General features: G+C 38.2%; 1 pseudogene; it reads left to right on the plus strand.

The window, feature by feature from the left end:
* The first annotated feature begins 1903 nt into the window (after window positions 1–1903).
* LOC145981452 (battenin-like) overlaps window positions 1904–26300 on the plus strand; it is a 42974-nt pseudogene continuing 18577 nt past the window's right edge.

The following is a 26300-nucleotide window of genomic DNA, read 5'->3' on the forward strand; positions in this document are numbered from 1 at the left end:
TCGACCAGAACTCTTCCCTTTACACAAGTATGCAGTTTCCACGAACTGTCGGTACCACAGATTTATGTTATTCTTGTGTGGTGGGTCTTTCCTAAACCGTGCACGGAACTCACGTTGCACTGATACCACAGATATGGACACCTCAAAACGGAGCACACAGAAAGCCTTTTCCTGTTGCGACGCCATCTCGGAACTAACGCTCGCTGCGGAAACTGACTGACTCGGAATTGAAGATGCGGCCCCGCAGCAAGCATGACAAGCAAACAGCAGGTAGCGCATCAAAAACTTGGACAGTTGCCACTGCTTACGGTGTAGGGTTTACCAGTGTAAGGTAATAAATAGATTTATTATTAATTTTTATAACCGCACCATTCATTTATAAACACGCTGTATGATCAATTCATCCGCCAAATTGTCTCTCAAATGTGCGCGCTCCTTTTCCTCAAAAGAATTAAAGACTAAAATTGGTAAACGCTGTAAGTGCCACAATAATTCAAACAGTTTTCCACGTTAAACTGTGAAATGTGCCATGCTTTATAATGTGGTAAACGATTTTTCATGTATTTAAGCAGCAACAATCTGACGTATATACAGAGCATTCCCTGACATTCGCTACGAGACTCGGCGGCAAGCGGCCCTGCGTCAGCGCTTGTCTTTCCTGGTGAACAGGTCCGCGACAGTCGCACGCTACAGTCTGTTTTTTTCACTCTCCCTGCCTTCGCTCTCTTTCCCATTCTGTTGACATTGCAGATTGACGCCAGTATAATCCTCCCTCGGAAGTTGTGTTGTGTCGTGTCCGTATGTTGAAGATTGTGGCTTAATATGGCACCACAAAAGTTTACATTACAACGACTCTCTCCTATGTTATTTTTAGAATTAAAATATTATTTTCAATTGAAATATTATTTTCAAAAAATTTGTGTAACATGTTTACTTAAAATTACAGTATGTTATTTTTAAAATTAAAATATTATTTTCAAATAATTTCCTCCCGGTAGGGCCCGAACCACAGGTTCAGCCTAGGGATTTACAGATCCTAAATACGGCTCTGTCTCTGTGTGTGAGTGTGTGTGTGTATAAAACATATTACTTAAATACATTACATAATCATTTCGTCCATCTCATAACAAACAAACAATAATAATGTTATAAATTGCCTTTCGCAAGTGCGTGCTCCTATTGCTCCAAAAAAGTTGTTAATGCATTTAAGACAAAACTGTTCAGCAGCAACAATCGGAAGTACATATTTGGTCTTACTTCTCTCTCTGGTAATTTACAATGCATTAATAATATTCCGTCCAAGTTTGGGGGCAATCCCCCCCTCTGTGGTTGCGCCACTGACCACATCTCCTAAATATGCCTGCATTTATGGCTCGCTGCAACATGCACGGAGAACTTTGCCTTACAAAATACTTATAAATAATGCTTAATGAATAATAAACATATTGATATTGGTATCACTCATTTTTCCTTCCTTGTTTTAATATATTAAAAATTCAATTTCAATATTTATGCGAATTGTTCTCTGTGAACAAGTGGAAATAATAGTAATAGTTCTATTATTATTATTATTATTACGTAATGTTAGCGACAATAATAAAAATTTATGAAGTTGTGATGGCGATATCAGCTTTTCCAGTGGTTTTTATAAAATGTAGGGAAATTTTAGATGAAACGGTATACATTGGAAGAAAAAGGGAAATATTTCACCTTTAAAAGGGAAATTGTGACGACAACATTGGCTGCTCTCTGACATTGGCTAGAACGCGGCCGCTTTTAAAAGACGTGAAGTGCTTAAGTTCCAACCTGAACTAAGCAATATTTTTAATACCGCTTATAAGTAACTGAAAGGTGGTAGTCTGTGAATGTAGGAAAGAACTTTAAAGAGAATACTTACTAAGAAGACTAACATAAACAAATATAAGTGACAATGCTTGAGTTCTTCCATTATGGTGAGTTAGTTGAGTAATGGTAACTTTAAACACTGTTTTTTGCCCGTAATTACAATTTTCAAAATGAAAACTGAGTATGAATTCACAAATGGAAAAGGCCATTGCATATGAAACTAAGCCGTTGTGGTTTCTCATGTATTGTATTAGTAATTCTTGAAAATACAAATATTTCAACCCAATAGCAAAAACAATTACATACAATTCCTGGGGTAAAACAAAATATAATGCTAGCACAAACTAATGTTAACCTATTGTAATAAAAATCATCCTGTGAAAGTACATAGGATGTAAAAGATAGGTGAATGAAACTAGTTTCGGCAATTTGCATCAACATATCCTTGAATTCGACTGTACATGGTTTAAATTACCCGAATTTATCTTTGGGGACTTGGTTAAGATGGGTTCAACTACTGAATGTTATATGGTATTGTAGTTGGTTAAACTAAATAGAGTAGGAATTTTTTATAATGTTTTGAGCGGGTTAGGTCAGTTAGATTTGGTTGCTTGAATTTTTTGTACTTTATTTTTCCTGTAGGGTATTGAACACAAAAAGCATGCAAAAACAAACTAAAAACCTGTATTCGAGGACTGAACTTCACTCATAAATAAAGAATAAAAAGGACTACCTCGAAATCATCAAAGCTTTTATGATATTTTCATACTACTTTCTAATCTTGTGAATGCTTTTTTCTTTTCTGTACAGTGTGCAAAATCATCTAAAATTTTGTAGTCATGGGTGTGTATGCAAGAGTTTTTCTGAGTAATGCCGAACCGTTTGTAAAGGATGCAACATATTTCAAATTAAAGCAAGATAATAGTACTGAAATAACATGTTATGATGTACCTGTCACTAAATATATTTATTGAAACTACTTTGTCTACTGATCCACCACCACACCTGTACTTTTGGGAGCAGTGGTGTTTCTGACATGTTTAGAACATTTCGAAGCATGAAATGTGCATATTTTTTTCTGAGGGGACAGCTATTTTGATGCTCTAGTAAAATACTACTTTCCAATTGTATAATGATTTTTGCAAGTTGTAAAGGAAAATATTCAGATACTTAAATATCTAGGATAGAGAAAATACTTAAATATTTATAATACTGGAAATGATTGTGGATGGAAGTTTGAAGTTTGGGGACACTAAATTGTATGGCCCAAGTTCATTTGGTTTATTTGCGTATGCAATTTTAACATGGTTATATTTTGATTTACTTCTGTTAACACATACTGCTGAGTTTTAGCGATTACTAAGATTTTGTTCAATATATGCTTTCGTAGTTAGGTTAGGGAAGCCAGGTTTGGTTCTCTTAGCATTAAAATAAAATCAGTGAGTGCAGTCGCTTGTCAATGCAAAATACATTGTCCATGGGAAGCTAGCATGCTTGCGTAAGGAAATTTTGAAATTGGGTTACAGTATTGTATAGTGAAAACACATTTCTTCAAATTTACAGGAGAGACTATTGACGGAACTGAGTTTCTGTAGACATTTGGAAGCTTGTGGAAGTGTTGTCTCCCTTTGTAAAACTTATTCGGCTGGTATACCTTGTATTTTTAGACATGAATGTATCTCTGATTCACGATAGCTCTTGCCATCATTACCATCGACTACGTAAATCAAATGTTCCGTGCGTTCGATTATGTAACCCCCTGTTAGTGTAGCAACCATGTGGTAGTTTTACAAGATAACGTGTGAAGGTTGCATTGTGAATTTTTTTTGTCCAATTTAATTTTCTATGTTTGTCTAACATAACTGAACCTTACCTAACCTTCCGTGAATGGTTTGTGGATCAATTTTTGCTTAAAAACCTTCTGTGAATAGTTTGTGCGGCATTTTTTGGTTAATAAGTTTGGAAACACTGCATATCAGCTGACGATAGACAACGTGAGTCAAGATTTGCCCGCCATATTGTGTGTAATGAAAGCGAATTAGCAACGAGCAATAAATACTTGTAATGTGAAAAATTACACTTTTTTCAGTGTAAAAAGCAAAATCTCACATTCAAAAATGTTCCGCTATGCATTACAGGTAAGTACAAATATAATAATTAGGAAATAAAAGAGTGAAATGTGTTTTTACTATACCATACTGTTACCTTAAATTGTTTTTTTTTTCAACATAAATACTTTCTTTTCGAAATCCAAACAGTGCTCATTACTTTAAGGAAGGTTCAAGTTTCGTGTTACAATGCTAGCCAAACTTCTACGATAATTAATGTGTCTGCTAGGAGAATTTGAAGAAATCATAAAACAATCGGAACAGTTGCCGTTTCAATTGTTTTATGTTTTTTTAAAAAAGATTTGCGAAGCAGAAATACTAATAAACTTATGATTTTGGCAATCATTGTCACACAAAATTTGAACCTTTCTTAAAGTAATGAGCACTATTTAGATTTGAAAAAAGGGATGCTTATGTTAAAGAAAAACTTTAAAATTAGCTTACGCAAGCATGCATGCTCCTCATGGACAAGGTATTCTCCGTTGATAGAAGCAAAAGGAATATTATTTCAATGCTAAGTGAACTAAACCTGACCTGCCTAACCTAACCCCAAAAGCATTTAGGGTTATTATGAAAATCCTAATGGAACTAAACCTGACCTTCCTAACCTAATTACGAAAGAAAAAAAATACAGTAAGTAATCGCTAAAACTCAGCAATATGTGTTAACAGTCGTAAATCGAAATCGAGCCTTGTAAAAATTGTATACATAGCATGATGATATCTCGATAAAACAAAAGGATCTTGGGCCGTAGATTGTGCAAGTGACCATGCTTGTAGATCACCACTGCCAAAAAGTTCCTCTCATATGTGCTTGAGTTTTTGTTTAATGTCCACTTTATGCATAGCTACACTAATTGGGACCAGGCCTACAGTTTAAAGTGGAATCTGAACCACTATGTGCCTCCAATTGGTATCAAACCTGGGACATCATGATTACAAAGTGCCACTCTCCTTGCAAGAGAAATATTGTATACACATGCAGGAAATGAAGGAAATGTAGGTTCAATATAAACAACCCTTACTTAAAAAGTATAAATAGTGATGAGCCTGTAGAAACTTAATTATTGTGCTATGAACACAAAAATCTGATCTGCTTAACCTACTCAAAGAAACATATAGAAATGGGATGAAAAAAATTGTTCTGCACATGAAAGCCATGGCTAATCACACAGGAAAGTGATATAATGTCTGTTTTCTCTAATTTTTTCTTCAATTGTATGTGCCACAGACAGTTAGCTACTCCATGGATCATCATGCACATTTCCACATCCTTCATTGAAGTCACACCCATCTCCATACCACTGCATTAGTTATGGTATGTTCTCCATACATCTCACAAAGTTAACCAATTTAAGTTGGTTTCATGTTCCTTGCATTCAAGAAACAGATTACAGACTGCTTTAAACATGCAGCAGATTCCTCGATATTCTTATTCCTCCATTGGTCATGCTGTATCACGGAGGCACATGCAAATAAAATTGCTTATTTTCTTGGAAATGATTAGGCATGCTGTTCTGAGCTTCTTTCCTCTTTGTCTGAATACAGATGACCACGGTCTCTGCCTGGCAACTTTCATGTCTGGGCTAGCTTTTTATATCCCGGAGATACATAGTAACCGATTCCAGTCTGGTTAATGGTAGCACAGTTTGTTCGCAGAAAGGACTGTCAGGATCTGGAAAAACACTGAACTCATTCATTCCATTCTCTGCATCACTGTGGTGAATGCAGGTAATATGATGAGATCAGTGATAAGGGTCTGTTGGCAATTGTGATAATGTAGAGGATAGAGAAGGTGATTTGGAGACTGAACTGGAATGTAATAATGATTACGATGAACAACAGAGTGATATATATGAATGTTTGTAAGGTGACATTAAATTTCATATGTAGTGCTAAAGAAGTGTTTTTTAGATGTTTAAGAATCATTATTAGCCTACCTGCACATAAACAAGCAACATTTTTAATGTCTAATTTCGCTTTCTAAGGTAAATCTGCTCGTGACCGGCTGACTTCACATTTCACACATAAGCTATTATTATTGAATTCGGGTTTTGACTAAGTACTTGAACTATTGGCATTGCTATATTTTATATCACTTGTTTTTCCTTACAGACAGCAGAACCATGACAGCTGCATCTGGAGAAGGTCCCCGTAACGAACGGAATCTGCTGGGGTACTGGCTGCTGGGCCTTTGCAACAACTATGGATATGTTGTTATGCTGAGTGCTGCTCATGACATATTGTAACGCTCTGGGGATACAAACGTTACTTAAAAGGAATCTTACTCGCTAGAACATAACACAACAGAGGTAGATTAAATATGGTTTATTGTATACTGCATTAAACATTGGTCATGTTGCGTCGTACAACAATCTAAGGCCTGACTCTAGCTAAATAAATGACCAGTTATATTAGAGAAAGAAAGGAACGTCGTCTTACCCACTTAAGGTAGAGAGGAGCGAGGTAGACTGGCAGCGTCTCGGTATCGATGTAGGTGAACTCCCCCTCGGCTGACTGGATTATCAGGACTGCACTCTCGACTCTCTGGACTCTCAGAATCAACTGACCCCCTTCCATTCTATATCCTGCCCTTTTTATATTTGTGTATGTCCTTTGTCTCACCCTCAGTTCTCCCTTAGGGACACTTGCACTGAGTGGCTTGTGTACTTAGTTAGTCCTTTCTAGGAATTAAGGATGTGCAGGTGCCTCCGCACCTACGAAGGAAGTGATGGGTACTTTCGTACCCATCTGGTGCATCCTTCCCAGAACAGATGCACCTATGACATCCTGTTGTGTTCAAAGTTCATTCCCAGAATCGCCAGGGCCATATAGCACTCCTGGCATCGCAAAAGCCACAATGATATCCTGTTTGGTGGTTTTCCTAGTTCACTTGCACCGACCATAGGAAGTAGTAGATCCTTGACCAAGTTCCAAGAACTGAGGATGAGATAATTGTACGTATGTGTGTGTGTGCATGTGTGTGTCTTTTTCTTGTCTTTCCTTAGTTCGAAACAATGCCAGTATTATGTAACTACCAGGTTTCTGTACGTTACATTACGCCCCACCCTAGCTTAGATGGTCTCCATCTAATCATATTAAGTATTGGAGTATCCTTGCGTAAGGAACTATTGACTGTGCTATATTGCAGTTCATTATTCTTATCTTACTCTGGTCACTTATTTATCCGGAATCTAGTATACTAGAAGTATTATACTTGAATACAATTATATATATATATATATATGGTGAGTTACATTGCTCTATCGGAATAGTCTTTATGTATTTGAGCGTCTATTATTTTCCATTATTTTGCACTTGAACTTCCACTTCCTTGTTCATCTTGACCTGGAGTCCACTTCCTCTTCCTGATGTCCATTGGAATGGTACTGCGGCTGGTTTACTGCCGGATCCCCGGAGAGGCTGGCTTCGATTTTTATAGTTGTCCCAGGCTCTGAAACTAACATATCTTTAGCAATTGATACATACGTTATTCTAAAATACTTTCGTAGATTGGGCATCGTGGAGCTTCATAATTAGGTGCCTGATCTAATTTAGTTCTTATGGCCACAGGAACAGAAGTGGTTCTTTGTGCCCTATGCTTTCTGCAATTGATCCTATAAGAGATCCATGCCGTGAGAAAGATATACAGGCATGTCACTAGACTAAGCCATACATGAATATGTACCAAGGACGTCACATTTTGTATAGACGTTTCGGTAGGTTGATTCACTACTTTGCATATAGGCTTTTCAATAATATTGGCAGTACATTCGTATTCGGTATCATTGGTGTTGTTCTGATCTATCCAATGTATGGGCAGAAACTGCGAGATCTGCGCTTTTGTAGGATTTGGTAAAATACATGGAAATTGTGCTCGATAGCATTGCGAAGCAATACACATAACACACTGGCATCCTAGTTGTACTACTAAGGTGCCATGAGGGGAATTACGTTTAAAACTAAAGAGTATACTTTCACATTTTACTGTGATCTCAACATCTGAAGATGGTAATACTAAATAAGTTGAAACATTTAATAATACAGGTAAGTTTAATATCGGTTCATCATGACATTGTAGTGGGCAGTGTTGCACTACTGATTGAACTTCTTGTTTAACTATAGAGTCAATACATCGATATTCCGATGTAAAAATGTTTCTGACAGGCGTGATAAAGCATAAAATATCAGTTGATATGGAACAAAAGTGTTCGTAATAAGTATGTTCGTGTTCGTCGAATAATATTACGTCTGTTGTCAATTGTATTTGACAAACACGCTGGTCAAATTGATAAGGTAAAGGTCTCAAGTTATATGCTTGTATAGTAGAGTGTTTCCTGATAAGAGGTATTTTTAGTGCGAGTAAGGTGTAGTTGGGTCCAATAGTACATTCTAAAATCGGTACGTTATAATACTGTCCTAAGTTATTGGACGATATAGCCAGAGTGTAATTATACTTGGTTACCTTACTTTCCAGCGTCTGAATATGTTGTGCTAGCGTGTGGAAGGATATTATCGCTGGATGTATCTTTCGTTTTTGACAAGCAGTAATTAGGATATGCATTACGTGGGGTGCATTAGCAAGATCAAGACGTTGGATATTAATCCAGTCTGTTGCTGGGAATTGTAGGATTCGATATCGAATTTTAGTGATATCTTGTTCTTTTAAAAATAGAGTTCGGATATGGGTTTTCGTAATAAGGAAATAGCTCCATCCTTGAAGTGAAGGGTCGGTGGTAATAGGAGTGTTTCCTATAGATGAAGGTAGATTTTCCCAGTCTATAATTTCAGAAGATGCCTCACTATAATGAAGTTGGTATAGTAGAGGTACTGAAGTTTCATACAAGATAGGGGGTTCAATTTCGGTCATATATATTCCAGGTGTAACGAATGTTCTCATGGTTAAGCTTTCAACTTTTACAATAGAAGACTGAAAGATAGGAATCAACACGACTAGTCATGCGGTCATTGAGAGGTGCACAGGTTTATGTGCCGTATTGAGTTTACGTGGTAGAGGTTTAGGTCTTGTTTTGATTCCAGGGTTTATCTGTACATTAGAGGAAGTGTCGTTCTGAAATAACACTTGAGTAGACGGAACAGTCTGTCTTGATCTTATTATGGTTATATGTCTGCAACACTGTCTCACATATTTCTTAAATATCCAATACATAAAAATAATTACCAAGAGCATCATTAACGTAATAGTTGAGTAACTTATAATATCCTGAATTAATTCTGGTGATGTTTCCAATGCATCTGCGGGTTGTACTTGCTTAAGTGCCATTAATTGAGCTGTTATCATACGATATTTATAAACTATCCATACTACAGTGAGAGTAAGGATAACATTCCACACGAGACCAAAAGATATTTTAATTAAATTTCCGTCTGAGATATCGGTATCGATATCCTGTAAGCTGTCAGTATAATCCTCATTATCTTTAACTGATTCGGTTTGTGTTGTTATCTTTAGAAATGGTATTTTCTTAGGCCAATCAGCGTCTAAACAATCGTTAAAGTGATTAAATTCTGCCGCTTTACTCCCTGCGAATAATACGTCTATTTTCATTGTTGGTATTTTACCCCAGGAGGCGGGTAGAATATGATAGCTGTGTAGATTATCACTAGTCTGACTAGCACAAGGGAATGTTCTTGGAATAGCCGTAGTATCGGTTATTGTTAGTGAACAACTGCATGGAAGAGTGATTTCCAGAGCTCCTGGCTCTGTATCGTAAGTTTCTAAAGTGACTGCCTTATCGCTACATTCGCCGTGAATCTGAGGTGGTGGATTTGTGACGACATAATGGTCTTGAGCAACTTCCGTAATGATAACATTATTTCCTTCATAACATTGAAACATGCAATGTCCTGCTAGTTCCTTAATCGTAGCGCCTAATCGTATCTTCTGGGCGCAAGAACTGCCAAGTGTAGCGTCGTGACCAAAACGAGGTAAATAACACATTGGTGAATTGTGTGGGTCACAAGTGGCGAGAAATGTACCTGATAAAAGTCGAACGGAATTTGTACTAGTGGCTGAAAATAACGGTGGGTGAATTATGTTGCAAGTGTTATTTTGCCAGCGGAAAGGTACAGTGAGAAATTCTTCAAGAATAGGATTATCTCCCATTTTCGTGATTGGGATTTTTAACGTAACAACTATTTGCTTAGGAGAAAACAAGCAGTGAGCCAATGGTACAGTATAATATTTCATTAAATTAGAAGTTGGTATGGCCAACTGATATCCATTTTTTGCTAGTGTAAATTTTAATTGTTTAAGGTCTCGCCTCAGTGTTTGAGGCGTAATTAAATACAATGGAATCTTGTTTGCGAAACATGCGGTTCGTAATTCTCTCATTTCGGAATTAATTGTAGAACTCATTAATAATTGATGCAAAACAACTGATTTTAAAGCCATTAAATTTACCTTGTGATTTGTGTTATTTGCTTTCGCAGTTAGCGTCTTAAGATGTTCTCCGAAGTTTGCTTTTAAAATATTAACTTGTGTTTCAATAGTATATAAAGAACTATTTGTTTGCTGAATTAAATCGCGTATTTGTGACTTTAATAAATGCACTTCCTGATGTTCATTTTTCAAGCTAGAAGTGACCTTGTGTATTTCTGAATTCAGTGTACGTTCGTTCACGAGGATATCATGGAATTGGTTTTCACTTAATATCCCACAGCACCAATTTGCAAAATTACCAATAAAATTTAAACCTAATCCCCGCTTAGCTCTTGGAAACTCATCAGGTGGTGATGGAAATTCTATATCAGTATTATTTAAATGTAACACAAAAAGTTGCTGAAAATTACCTACCATTTGATCCAATGAGTTGAAGATTTCGTCCTCAGGATTCGTCAGTAGAATATTTACCTTTTCCCTTTTTGCCAAATCGAGAAGAGATTGATCGACCACATCCTTATGGGGAAGATTCTCCTTGTAGGTGAGCGGAACACTTCCTTCGTAGAGGATCACTTTGGGAAGCTGTCTCCAATAGGCCCCCGGCATGAGTCTAATTGTTGGAATAGCCCAACCAACATTTACGCATAATAGTACTATTAGGAAGTTCATGGTTCTGAAACTAGAGAACGTATAAGCAACTGCAATCTCACATTTTATTTTCCCCTCTAGAAAAGGCGCTTCGTCCCGAAGCGTGGCGAATAAGAAAATGTACGAATATAAAGTAAAACGAAATAATCGCTAATTTGAGTACACTGTATGCAGATGCTGGGTGAACATACGACATCACACAGGAAAAGAAAATTTCCCATCCCAGTTATCAGCGAGGTGGTGGGATGCCGAACGGTCTATTAAACTATGTACAATTAAAAATATGAATTGTGTGAGCCCAATAGTACTAACAAAGTGTACTTATGAACCTAATAAGAGTAATCCCTAATACTAAACTAATACTATTAATGATATCGATCAAAAACTAGTAATGCTCGCGATATGAAACATGAACTGTACAAAAACAGAGGTAAGTTAATCTTTTAGTTAAAATTCCAAGGTTAGTGGAATTGTAAATACAATATATCCTTAATCCTACTAAAAAAAAAATATATATATATATATATTTATAATACCCGAAGCTATGTACATCATGAAGAAGACATGAAGGTATTAGTCTTCATAGAGACCAATAAATGCTTCCAGAAAGCAGGGCCAGTAATGCAAATAACCCGTGCTTGGGTCATAATGCGAATGTAGCGTCCATAGATCTCCCGCCAAATTGATGACGGAAGTTACAAACGTCCTCAATTCTGAGGAACGTTCATTAAGCCACGAAACACGTTCTTGTGGGGAAGATAACATATCAAGCCCATTACGTAAAAATTTCACAAAGTCATGAGTTACATACACATATGCGATTGAACTACGATTTAGGACCATAGGTAAAATATTGACTCCCTCGTCAATGAAAGGATTTTCACCTGAAATGAATGCCTGGATAAAATCGACATTCATAAAAACAAAAATAAGTAGCTCAATTTCTTCATTAGGCATTGGAAGAAGAAAACAGGCCTGAATATCCATGGCGTTGGGATAATTCCACTGAAAAGGGAGAGAAGGGTATTCTGGAAGAATATCCGACTCAAAATCATGCGTTGATAGTATACGTCCATATGCTTCAAAAGGACTATCGTCTGCAATAGACATATTATCGTCTGATGATACATAGGGTAACGTAGTGATACTTGAAAAAGAATCTTGACTTTCATCGCCCATCTTAAGGAAAAAATATTCACTAATAAGCCTTTTAATAAGCAATTAATTCAAGCGTGCCTGTTCTAGCCTGAAATTCACAGTCGAACATGAAATTTAAATCGTAGTTGCGATAGCACCTAGCTACAAAATGTTTGATTCTCTGCAACGAATCTTGCAAAAAGTTGTCTTTAATGTGAGCCTCTACTTCACATCCATTAACAAACTTGACAAATAAAAACAACTCGGAAAATATGACTAACTCACATACGTGGTCACGAATATCTCCTATAGGAGGAATAAAAAATGGTTCAGTACTTAACCTATGGAACCAATGATCAACGTTGATACTCATGACTGCATATTATTTCTTCCTAAACATAATGTACTAGTGAAGAAAACTTAATCTGCCTTGAAATAATCATATATTTAGGTGTAAATCTTGGTCAATGATATATTAACCATGGAATAGAGTTCTGCAACTATATTTCTTACGGCGCCTTGTAAGGTAAGAGCTCGTCGAATTGGGTATACAAATCAACGGCGTCCCTGTCGTCCTTTCTAGTATCTATGGTACTTGGAAAATTCTTGTATATACCTGCTTTAATGTGGAGCCTTACGAAATTGTTGACAATTTCTGCACAATCGGCAAAGAATTTATCTGCCGTCTGTGTTTTATAAAGAATGAGCAAATGCTTATTTATTGATTCAACCTTAGACTGTTCTAGGACTCGCGGTGTGCAAACATGTAGGCGAGAGGCTAAACCGTCTACAATAGATTGAAATTGAGGGCCGTCTTGCGTAATTGCCAGATCTAATCCTTCCACTGTGATTTTCCCTATCACTTTAGGCGACATAGAGCGAAAGCTTTAAAAATTACTGTAGTAAAAAAAAATTAATAAGGATAAGAATCCCATATACAGTTTGTTAAAAGATATGCTAATAGCTCGAGCAAAATAAAGCGTTCCAACTGCGCGTAAATTTGTAATATAATGTTATACCTGAAGTCTATTGAGAATCGTGGTATAAACGCCTGAAATAAGGAAAAGAGAAAAAAAAAATTAATAAGAATGGTAAAAATTCGCACTCCTTTTGTATTGTATATTCAGAAAAGAAGTAATTTATTTTCATATTCACGTTAATAGAGAATATCCGAAAGATTGATAACAATTGTGTGTTCTTTCGGAGCTACTCAGGCTGTCGACCGGAAATCAGATAAAGCGTCAACCGCAGTATTCAGATAACTCATAAGGAAGAGGGATTTTGTTTTCGCTTCTTAATAGTGTTGACGGAAAACGAATTCTGCAGGATAGGTGTTAGTGTCATGACAATAAAATAGTTTCGTCTATTCCATCTTTCCTATTTTCGCGTAACAAAACCACCGAAGAGTCTAAAGTAAATGAAGAAAAGAGTTATCCCGACGAAGAATCACGTGAATATTTAAAACGAGTTGTGCATTGCCTTTACTCGAGCTGTACATCCGTGATATCCTGACGGAAACAATTGACTGGTAATCAAGAGAGAGACGGGTTTGTTATCCGGACAACCTGAATTAAATTCTCTCACAGTACTTTGCGTGCTTACGTTATTTTGAATAGTGTATGTAATGTAATCGGCGTCCCGATTAATCACACTGCTTAATTAATCACCTCTTTTCATTTATTCTGTCTACTGACCTGCCTATATGAAAGAATTTCCTCGTTCGTTAATTTAGATGATTAAAATGAAATTCCCTTGATATCTCTTCTGTCGAATTTCGCTATGTTAAGCCCGTCTGTTAAAAATACGTTTCTCTTTGTTGAGTTCGTATAATGGAAGGATAAGTTAATCGTATCTAATCTATCGATTGACCTGGTCGAGGCCAATACTTTTTCAACCGAGAAATATTAACCCGTAGTGTTTTCTGTCCTCTGACTTTCTGTAAATCATAAACATTATTTCCTCTGACATCTGTAATGCGATAAGGACCGTCGTATTTTCTGCGCAGTTTATCCGAAAGTCCTTTTTTCTTTGCAGGCATGTAAACCATTACTAAATCATCTACCTGATACGTAGGTTCTATTCTGTTGCTATCGTAACGTCGCTTAGAGGCTAGATGTCTTTTGTCGTGTAGTTTTCTTACCAATTCTTGGATATCTTTTGCCTTTTCTCTAAATTTCATGGAAAAAGGGTCCGTCGGATTAAAATTTAATCCTACCTCCAAAGGAAATGTTGGCTTCCTACCGTACATTATCTCGTATGGAGAAATATTTATGCCTTCTAGTGGACTTACGTTATATGCATATACGACTAGATTCAAAAATGTGGACCAATCCTTTTGGTTACGTGCCGTATATTTACTTAAAATATTGGCGAAACTTCTGTTAATGCGTTCTGCTTTCCCATTACATTGCGGATGGTACCCTGAGGTGTTTAGATGCTTTATTTTAAGTTCATCCAATATGTTCTCTACCAAAGCAGCCTTATAAACTGAACCTCTATCGGTGAGCAAAGTGTTAATGGGTCCGTGCACCGTGTAAACCTTATTTACCAAAAAGTTAGCGACATTTTTCGCTGATATGCTTTTTAACGGTTGTGCAACGACCCACGAGGATAGTGCATCTATTGCAAATAGGATATATTTATACCCATGTGAAGAAGTAACTGGTCCAAATATGTCTGATGACCAATTTTCACAAATATTACCCGTAGGTATGGGATGTAGTAAACCCTGTTTGACACCCGTAGGAGAGTTCTTCTCCTGGCATAATTGACACGTACGGACGTAATTGTGAACATCCCGTCGAGCTGTCTTCCAATAAAATCGTTCATTTACTTTTTGCAAAGTTTTACTTTGGCCTGTATGCGCTCCGGTATATGGCGAGTCATGCACTTCGGACAGCACGTCCTGTATCATATTGTTTGGAATGACAAGTAGATTTCTGTCATTATGACGTTTATATAGGACACCATTGATTAAGTCGTAATAACGGACAGACAGATGTGTTGGGTCCCTTTCTTTTAATTCAATTAGTGTTTTTACCTCTGAATCTTGCAATTGGCGTTCACAAATTTCTTGAGAGCGCATACTTGATGTTGTACCGATCTGCTGATCGATAATACAGATTGCGTCTCCATGATCAATAAAATCGCGCTCTTGGTCTGTGAGTGGTTCTTTAGCTGAGCGGGAGAGACAGTCCGGTACGCAATGTACTTTTCCTGGACGATGTCGGATAGTAAAGTTAAACGTACTAAGCCGAATACTCCATCGAGCCAAACGATTTGTCAAATCTTTCGCTGTGCGTAGCCAGCACGCACCGGCGCTATCGACGACAGCCGTGAACGGCGTATCCGTTAGATATTGCCTAAAGTGTAGAACGCTAAATACTAAACAGTAGGCCTCTTTCTCACAGATGCTATAGTTTATCTGCGCTCCTGTGAACAATCTTGACACAAAAGCAATTGGTTGTGTGATATGTCGTTTTGGATTATTTTGGTCAATTGTGACGTGACAGAGCATTGCTCCAAAGGCAAGCTGAGATGCATCGCAATGTAATTCAATCGCTAATTTAGGATCGAAATGTCGTAAAATGGGTGCACTTGATAGACGGTGCTTAAGCTCATTAAATGCAGCAATTTGTTTTTCTCCCATGTTAAATGGTACACCTTTCTTTGTTAGGTCTGTTAACGGTTTAGCTATCAGAGAAAAGTTGTGGATGAAACGGCGAAAAAAATTCGCGCATCCCAAAAAGGAACGAACTTGTTTTAAATTAGTTGGGATTGCTATATCGTGAATTGCTGAAACCTTACGCGGATCGGTGGCTATCCCATCTCTACTGATAATATGACCCAGAATCTCTGTTTCTGCAAAGGCGAAGTGACATTTTGATGGCTTTGCCTTGAGATTAGACTTCCTTAGAGCAAGGAACGTCTTTTTTAACCTTTCCATGTGTTGTTCCCATGTATCACTGAAGACTATAATGTCATCTAAGAATACGCATAAACTGTTCCATTTTAGTCCAGCAAAAACTTTGTCAATACATCGCTGAAATGCAGCTGGTGCATTTGCAAGGCCAAAAGGGAGTCTAGTGAACTCATACGTTCCTACCGGACTAACTAAAGCGGTTTTATATTGATCTTCCTCGGCAATTTTCAATTGATGGTACGCGGAATACAAATCCAACGTAGAAAGATATTTTACACCACTCAAATAGTGTATTATATCCGAAATTAATGGAAGAGGGTAATTTGGGACCTTCATCTTCGCATTCAATCCTCGAAAATCCACACACAATCTACAATTGCCATCTTTTTTTGCTACTAAAATAATTGGGGCTCCATATTCAGATTCGGATTCCTTGATAATCCCGAGACTAAGCATTTTGTCTAATTCCGACTTAATAAAGTCACGTTGCTTTGGGGACACCCTGTAGGGAGTACGTCGGACTGGGATATCATCTACAAGTGGAATAGTAACCTCGTATGCATTCGTGACACCTAATTGTTCGGGAGATGACGCAAAAGAATCCTTGAATTGTTCCAATAATTGTAACAATTCGTTTTTCTGCTCATCAGTTATATCTTTTGAAATATCCAAATCTGTCTTCACGTTGAACTCTTTGTTTGAAAACGTGAATGCGCTCTTTAATTTATCGTCACGAATTGCGTTGATAAATTCAAGTGACGTTTCTTCCGGAGGAGAAGAAATAACTTCCGGTTTAAACAAAACACCTAGAACATAGTTTTGTGGAAAGGAGACTTGAAAATGGTTCATATTTATAATAGGAACTTGCAGTGTGGTTGATGAATTTATAAGCAATCTTGGCACTAAACAGCGATATTGGTCATAAAGACCATTATTTACCTCTAAAACAAAATCTTGATTAGATGGAACAGCTGGAGAAAAAGTCACTATCAGTTCCATATATTCATACGGTTTTAAAATTACTGAATGCGCTGAAAAAACCTTTAGTTTAGACGCTGCTCTTCCATTATTCTCGTTTTCCTTCTTGTCGCAGAACGGAAGCTCTCGAAAAAGAGTCTTATCTGTTACATCATTAGAATGCGGCAGTGTAAAACTCTTTCTTCCGGAAGGAAGATTGTCCGTGAGTGTTTCCGCGTCTTCGTCTGGATTATTTTCCTTTTGCCGAAATGTTGTTTCCTGCTGTGGAACTTCGTCGCGATTAGCTGGTAAAGCAAAAGAGATAAATTTACGCGGATGATTAAAAATACGTGGAATCATTATAGTATCTTTACTTTGTCTGGGATATTGACTGTCTGCAGCTAATACTGTCGTCTCTAGACTAAATTGATCGTCGTTTTTGTCCCGGTTTTGAATCTTGTTTGTACTCATTGGTAACTGAGTTTCGATTACGTTTGGTATGAATGAATCTCGTGATCTGCGTAACATTACGCCGGTTGGAGTCAAATACTTAACAAAACAGTTAAAGAAATCAGCCCCCAAAATAATACGATTACGCAATGAAGAATTACCACAGATAGCCAATGGCATTGTAAATTTATGTTGCCCGATTCTGAAATGGAAATTACAAACTGGAGTGTTTCTTGATGCAACTCCTGATAAAGTGGATAGGGTTACAGATCCAGTTTTTCGTGCATAAATCCTAAAATGTGGAGGTAACATTCCAAAATGTAATAGACTGCAAGTACTACCTGTGTCTATAAGAGCGGGTATATTTTTCCCGAAAATATTAACATTAATCATAGGTCTTTGAGAAGAGTGATCATTATTTGACAAGAATGACGAACAAGTTTCGGCGTGATACGCTCGTTTCCTCAGGGGTTTTCCTTCCCTTGGGCTAAAACGACCCCTGTTTCGCTGGCCCTTTAAATGTTTGGGGGTTTTGCATTTCCAGAGAAGGGAGAAGGACTTCGTGTTTCTCTACTGTAATTCCTGCTGAAATTTCCTCGCCGATTATTCTGTGAATTTCTGCCTTGAATAGAAAATGATCCACGACCACGATCAGTTGAATATCCTCCCCTCTGTGTAAATGAAACACGCCTAGGACAGTTTCTTGCAAAGTGACCGGTAGATCCGCACGTAAAGCATTGTCGCGACGTATTCCCACTGTTTTGTGCATTGTTTGACTTGCCCCTGTAAGACCCACGAAATGCTGACGAACCTTGATTATAACCAGTATTTCTTTGATTACTTTTCCCATGATTATCCTCCGTCTGCCTATTTTGATCCTGACGGTCAGTATGCCGTGATTGATCCATTGTATGGACATAACGGGTGTGATTGCTCGTGTTGGAATAAGATTCTCGTTGTCTGTCATTATTTCCTCTCACTACTTGTGCGTAAGTACGTGAAGAAATGTCGGATTGACGTTTCGCCCGTTCTAAAAGACGTAAATTGGCTAACAATTCGTCCAGCGTTTGTGCGTTCATAGTTACCAATTTTTCGGCGTCTTTTGCCGGTAAACCGTTACACATGAAGTTAATTTTCCCTTCGTCGTTCATATTAGGGTCGGCTTTCTTACACAGTTTCAATACGTCGTAGAAATAATTTTCTATCGATTCGTCTTGCAATTTCTTCCGCGCTGCGAGGTCAAGGTAGGCTTGGCCAACTGGTAAAACGGGTTGAAAGGCCTTGGTCAAAGCTTCTTCGACCTGCGAGAAATCTTCTAGATTTTCTAAGGTAGTTCGGTTCAAATCCCAGTATGCTAATGCGCTTTTCTTTAAGTAAGCAGGCAAAAATTTTACTTTTTGCGATCCCGTCCATCCCAATATGGAAGAAACTCTTCTATACGTATCAAAAAAATCTGTGATATTTTCACCCGTGTCAGCGGTAAATGTATCGGGTTGAATTGACGGTGTTCTGGAGGAAGTACACATCGTAGCGCCTGAAGTACTAGGATTTGACGCGGAGTCTGGCATTTCTAATGCTTCGCTATCAGCGGGTAATGGCATGTTTATTGCTTCTCTTAAGCAACCAGGTAATGGACAAGTAACAACGTCAGTAAGGAGGGGTTTACGTTCACCAGTGGTTTGCTGACGTGTAAGAACCATTAAGAAAACATAGTGTAATGTCACAATCAGCATAAAATGGAACTTTCAACCAATCAGTTTGAATCCACAACATGAACATCATACGAAGCAGAGTTACCACAAAACGAACAATGAACAACCGACAACATCGAACTAAGGACAAAACGAGATTTGCCTATGCCTGTAACATTTTTAACAAGTACATAATGAAGTGGACAGGGGTCGAGCCTTTGCCGTTAGCAAAGTAACGCACCTCCACCAAACTGTAACGCTCTGGGGATACAAACGTTACTTAAAAGGAATCTTACTCGCTAGAACATAACACAACAGAGGTAGATTAAATATGGTTTATTGTATACTGCATTAAACATTGGTCATGTTGCGTCGTACAACAATCTAAGGCCTGACTCTAGCTAAATAAATGACCAGTTATATTAGAGAAAGAAAGGAACGTCGTCTTACCCACTTAAGGTAGAGAGGAGCGAGGTAGACTGGCAGCGTCTCGGTATCGATGTAGGTGAACTCCCCCTCGGCTGACTGGATTATCAGGACTGCACTCTCGACTCTCTGGACTCTCAGAATCAACTGACCCCCTTCCATTCTATATCCTGCCCTTTTTATATTTGTGTATGTCCTTTGTCTCACCCTCAGTTCTCCCTTAGGGACACTTGCACTGAGTGGCTTGTGTACTTAGTTAGTCCTTTCTAGGAATTAAGGATGTGCAGGTGCCTCTGCACCTACGAAGGAAGTGATGGGTACTTTCGTACCCATCTGGTGCATCCTTCCCAGAACAGATGCACCTATGACATCCTGTTGTGTTCAAAGTTCATTCCCAGAATCGCCAGGGCCATATAGCACTCCTGGCATCGCAAAAGCCACAATGATATCCTGTTTGGTGGTTTTCCTAGTTCACTTGCACCGACCATAGGAAGTAGTAGATCCTTGACCAAGTTCCAAGAACTGAGGATGAGATAATTGTACGTATGTGTGTGTGTGCATGTGTGTGTCTTTTTCTTGTCTTTCCTTAGTTCGAAACAATGCCAGTATTATGTAACTACCAGGTTTCTGTACGTTACAATATTGAGTGCTGATTTTCACGCTGGCGTATGTATATATTTGTGGATTGTGATGTTTTTATTCATCCTTCTTCTCCCAGTGTACAGGCTGATTCAAGAACCCCATCCTGTAGAACAACTCAACTCCATTATTGTTGCACATAGAAAAAAAAAATGCAAAAGAGGGAATGTTGTTGGAATTATGTGGGTTTCAATCCAGTGTTGAGGATTTTTAATCTAGCATGAACCTTTAAGGTTGTACACTGGTATGAGCCTTGATGGGAACTGAAAATACCATGTTGCTATCTTTATCCAAAATACCTTAACCATAATTTGAGGCAAAATAAGATGTGAACATGTGACAAATGCAGGACCCCTCCCCATCCTACACTTATGAAGATATGACTGTGCTGCCAGTCAGACATCCATCAGTCTCTCCTTCAGTGCAAAAATCAACAGAGTTTACCATCCAACAGCATCAAGTGTAATATAGCCAGATTTTCATTTGTACGTGTTTTTCCTTTTGTGTGGGTTGATGTGGACAGGTGGAGGAGACTGCACATGTCATGTGTTCACACTTTTTACTTTGCCTATGATTATCATAATCAGTTCATGATTCACATGGCATTTTCAGCTACCATTGAGTCTCATATCAGGGTACAGCCTCAGGGGTGCATATGTTAATAATCCCAATGCTTTAAATTGAAACCCACATAGTGTTAACAACTTTCCCCTGTTCCCATGTTTTGCTATGTACACTAATAATGGAGTTGTCCTATGTAACTGGACTTTTGAATTACCCTGTGTATTATTGAACAGAAGAAGACATTTTCATGTGACAAACAGAACTTATATCACCTGAAAGTTATCTATATTGTAGTGTACATTGGCAAGTAGATGATCCTTTTAATTGTACCATTAAAAAAAATCATCGACCATCTTGCAAAGGACATATATCTTCCTTGATTAACATCAGTACCACTGAATACACAATTTCCTCTTTGATTCATTAGAGAATCCAATTTATTTCGTGAGACATGTGAGAAAATGGCTGTCAATACTGATTTATTTTATGTAATATTTTATTCTACAAAGTATTTATGATTTTCTAAATCTTGGTATTGAGTAATTCTTCCCAAAGTGAATAATTTTGGCCCCATACATGCATGAAATTCCAAGAGGAATGGGATATGTATGAACTGACACTGAATGTCTCCACAGAACGGAATGGAGAGCCATTTTGCTCAAATGCTAAAAGATAGAGGCACACTTCAGGACCTAAAACTGCATCTCAAAAATTTAAATTATTCACATCTAATTATATGGTCCAGGTGCAAGAAACCTGTTTCAGGGAATATGCTCATGACACTTATGGAGATTTCATACCGAAGGAACAAGTAACATATGGTGCATGCAGCTTGGGAACGAACCAAACAACCGCAACATTTCACACCATAATGGCATGACAGGCTAGACAAGCCTGCATTCCATTGGTGAAATCCTAAGTGACACATGTTGCTTGTTGCTTTAGTGCAAATTCTAAGAGATTCCAAGAAAGCATTTTCTGTTGGATTGGTAGACCCTCTGCCATAGTATCGTGCTTCAAATTCCATGTATGTGGTAGTCATGTTTGCAAGACAGGAATGTAAGATTTACTACAGGTAGTTCTCAGCTCCTGTTTAAAATTTAATGCCCACTAAGACAAGGAGAAATGCAGCAACAGAACTTCTGCTGTCTGCTTCTATTGTAATCAAACAGTGTAAAACCTACTACAGTGAAACACACGGAACCGAAGTGCAGAATTTCTGTGCCAGATGTCTGCATGTTTCTAGGGTGGAAATTTTCCATTTGTCGCATCTCCAAAAGCTCTCTTTTGTAATTCCGCATGTCTTCGTTTAGCTCCAGGAAGTGTCATGCTCGGCCCCGCTACAGATGAGCATTGAAAATGTTCCACATTGCAACATGATGGCACAGTGTATGGAATGACTGCCCTTGGAAAGGCACATGTAATTTTCCATTCAGAGGTTCCGGGTGGGTGATAACCTTATCAAAACTGATTGGCTGTGGTAGATATGAGATAGAAAAGGATAATTAATAAATAACTGAAAAATTCCAGGATATACTGGAAAAAGAGGATACCAAATTTATTAGCAGATTTCTTTTTTTGTTGCAGGGGGAGACTGTTAAAAATGTTACCAACGGTTCAAGAGACTGCAACACTATCTCAACTGGTGCCATTCTGCTGGCTGATGTGATTCCATCTCTTACTATTAAGATGATAGCTCCTTTTCTCCCATTTCTAGTGCAGTAAGTATCTGACTGAAAATATGACATACATGTGTAAGGCAGATCCTTAAAAATATTAAATCAACCATGTAAAAAACAATAACTACATTTGAAATGGCAAGCTGTAGCTACTCAGAAGATTAAAATTGAGGGAAGATGCAGATGGGTGGAAAGGCCATAGAAAAAGATAACATGTCTGAAGAACTGATTTAGGTTTAACAGTATAATAATAATATATGAGGGGCAGTCAAATGAAAACCAAACACCCGCTACAAAGTGACAATGGAGTTTGTTTTATTCAAAAGTAATAGCCACAAGTGTTAAGACATTTATCCCACTGGGAGACGAGACGATCAATTCCAGTCTTGTTGAAAGAGGTAGGTCGCTAACGGATCCACAACCTCACCCACTGTTGCACTTCCTTGTCCGAATGAAACAGACGTCCACGAATGTCTTTCTTCAGGTCACCAAAAATGTGGAAGTCGCAAGGGGAAATATCGGGGCTGTACGGAGGATGTTCAAGTGTTTCCCAGCGAAATGTCTGAAGCTTATCCCCCACCAGATTGGCAGTATGGGGACAGGCGTTATCATGCAAAAAGATGATTTCGTCGACAGCATTCCAGGGCATTTTGACTCTATGGCACGTCACAGTTTCTGCAACGTGTCTGCATAGTGCTGCGTATTGATTGTGGCTCCACGCTCTAGGAAGTTGACAAGCAGAGGGCCCTTGCAGTCAAAGAAGCAGCTCAGCATGACCTTACCGGAACTCGTATGGACAGCTTTGGATTTCTTTGGCGGGGGAGAATCGATGTGTTTCAATTGTTGGCTTTGCCGTTTGCTCTCGGGCTCAAAATGGTGGCATCACGTTTCATCCCCTGTGACGATACGTGATAGAAACGCATACTCTTCCTTGTGCTAATGCTGCAAATGACTCAAACATGCAGTCATTCTGTTAATCTTTTGTCCCTCTGTCAGTTGATGCGGAACCCACTGCGTGCATATTTTTCGGAACTTCAGGTGATCTTTGATAATGGCATGCACAGAGCCATGACTAATGCCAACCTGAACACGAATTTCTTCCTCTGTGATTCATCTGTCTTCCTGGATCAGACCATCTATCCTCGCAATCACATCAGGCGTAATTTCTCGATGAGCCTGTCCCAGGCGCAGATCATCTTGCAGTGATGTGCATCCTTCCCTTAATCTCTTCTGCCACTCGTGCACACTTGTCAGGGACATGCAGTGTTCGCCATACACTGCAGAAATGCGACGATGAATTTTGCGTGTTCCAGCACCCTCAGCCACCAAGAAACGAATCACACCTCTCTGCTCTTCTTTGCTTGCCTCCATTTCCAATGCTGGACGAACACACTTTTCACTACGCTCACCTCCTGAGCAATGACCAAGCAACTGTGTGGACCTGTGTATTTTCACTATGCATTTCTCCTACCCTACAGATGGCAGTATCGATGCATAACAAGTGTTGCCAACTTTTGCGAGGAATGTGTTTTATGGTTGGTGTTCGGTTTTCATTTGACTGCCCCTCATATAATGACAGCCCATGGTATAATAGCCTGTGAGGGCCAGTGCTAACCTACAGACTGCCAGCCTCACTCCCATCAGACATGTTAGATGTGGTCAGTCGACCCCAAGTCGTTATCCTAGGTTTTTTCTTACTAGGTTATGGTACATTTCCTCATGGTCATTCACTGGCTGAAATCTCAGAAAATTTGTTACCCTGCCTCCAAAAGATTTGAACTTGCGCTTTCCCATAGCCCAAAGCTTGAACCTTAGAACTCATGGCCATGGTCCGGGACTTAACAGTATAGTAGAGGTTTCTATTTCAGAGAGATAAAAAATCTCTTTCTCAGTATATGGGGCATATAGGCAGATTGCGTATTTCAGTAGAATGTGAGATGAAATTTGGAAAGTCTGTGAATTGAGAGTATTCTATAATTAGTAAAATTCAGGAGTTTTGTGAGAACGTTTGTTTGAGTGAATTTTCTTCACAAATGTCTACTGCAAAAGAAGGGGGAGAATATGTATTTTTTTTTATAAGCACATATTTTGCCAGGATCAAATTTATATAACAATATGTGGGGCTTTTTGTCATATTTTTAATTTGTGCAGATGGTTTCTTCATGATGGAAAAAGCACCAAAATCAAATAACACTAAACAACACAATCGTTGCAAGTCATTTGTATCATAATTGTTTTCTTCTTGTTTATTATATATGTATATATGTCAAGAAACATAACTTCTATGTTCTAGTGTTTGCAAAAAATTGGTTGAGAATTTTTTACTTAAAATATTGTTCTTTCTTCTAGCATAAGGGTGCTCATGGTCATCATCCTAGGAGCTGCTGGATTTTTGCTTGTTGCGATGTCATCTGCTCCATGGGTTGCTATTTTTGGCGTAGTTTGCACATCTTTGGGTTCTGGTTTGGGAGAAGGCACCTTTTTATCTTACTCAGCCTTTTTTGAAAGGTGATTATTTTTTAATAATTTATATATTTCAAATGATATTTATGTACAATATAATTTGTTTCGCTATCTGAAAATAAGTTATTCATTTCTAAGCTACTGATTCAGTCTCCTTTGCTATACAAATCAGTTAATTGTATGAGGTCATTTCGGAAAAAAAAACATCCGTTTCCGCTTATCCGTGAAATAGCTCGGGATAGCAACATCAGCCTCTTGGCGCTGAGCACAGTAGTTCAGCAGGCAGTGAGAAGTGAAAGGAAAAGGTTGTGTTTCAGTTCACTCGTCCGCTACAACAATTGAAAATGAATGCTACATAGAAAATCCCGCCAAATGTGAAGTTCGTGCAGTAATATGATTTCTGTGTGCGAAAAAGCTTTCGGCAGCTGCGATTCATCGCGAACTGTGCAATGTTTACAGACCAAACGTGATGAGTGAAGGTGTCATACGTGAATGGTCGTATGTTTAAAGATGGACGAACTGACGTGCATGATGCAGCAAGAAGTTGTAGTCAGCAATGAAATTGACAAGGGTCGGGGGATGCTGACTTACGGTGTGGTGTTGGTTCATGATAATGCTTGCCCGCATTGGAGCAGTTCCACTGGGATGTTCATGATCATCCTCCCTATAGCCCAGATTTGGCACCAAACAAATACGTTCAACATTGTTCCAGCTAATGACACCCGTGCCCACAACACTAACAGAGTCATACAATTGCTCTTCAGGCACGTGAAACAGTGGCTTGCGTTGCACCACTTCGACAAGGACAAGGTGCAGCACAGTGCTGTTAGAGGGTGGCTTCATTCCCAGGCGAGAATTTTTTTTGCAGAAGGAATTTCAAACCTTGTAAAACGTTACGACAAGTGCCTCAATTTGAATGGTGATTATGTCGAAAAGTAATGTAATGATGTACTTTTCTAATGTGTATAATAAAAGTTCTGTATCTATCAGTGTTTGTCATTGATAACCAAACGGAGGTTTTTTTCCGAATTGCCCTTATCCCAGATGAATTAAGTTTCCATATAACAGACAAAACATCTTTACAGTTTAGTAGAAGATGAAACAATGTCATTGTTTGTGTAATATTTTATCAGCTTTTGAAGTATCCTATATTCAATTAATATTCCAAATGCCAGTTTTTTTTAACTATGTGGAAATTCACGATACATTATGCGTTAAGGCTTATGTTTGATTTCTTTGTGTGGCTATTGTTCAGTCCTAATTAGAATAGATCTAATTCAGATTATTTTCCATGCAAAATAAGGACCTTAATATCATACATTATTGCTTTATAACTTCCATTTCATCATGTTCTGGAAGTACTTATATT

This window comes from Lepisma saccharinum, chromosome 2 (assembly GCF_977018435.1).
Source record: "Lepisma saccharinum chromosome 2, izLepSacc3.1, whole genome shotgun sequence".
In the NCBI taxonomy this organism is placed as follows: Eukaryota; Metazoa; Arthropoda; class Insecta; order Zygentoma; family Lepismatidae; genus Lepisma; species Lepisma saccharinum.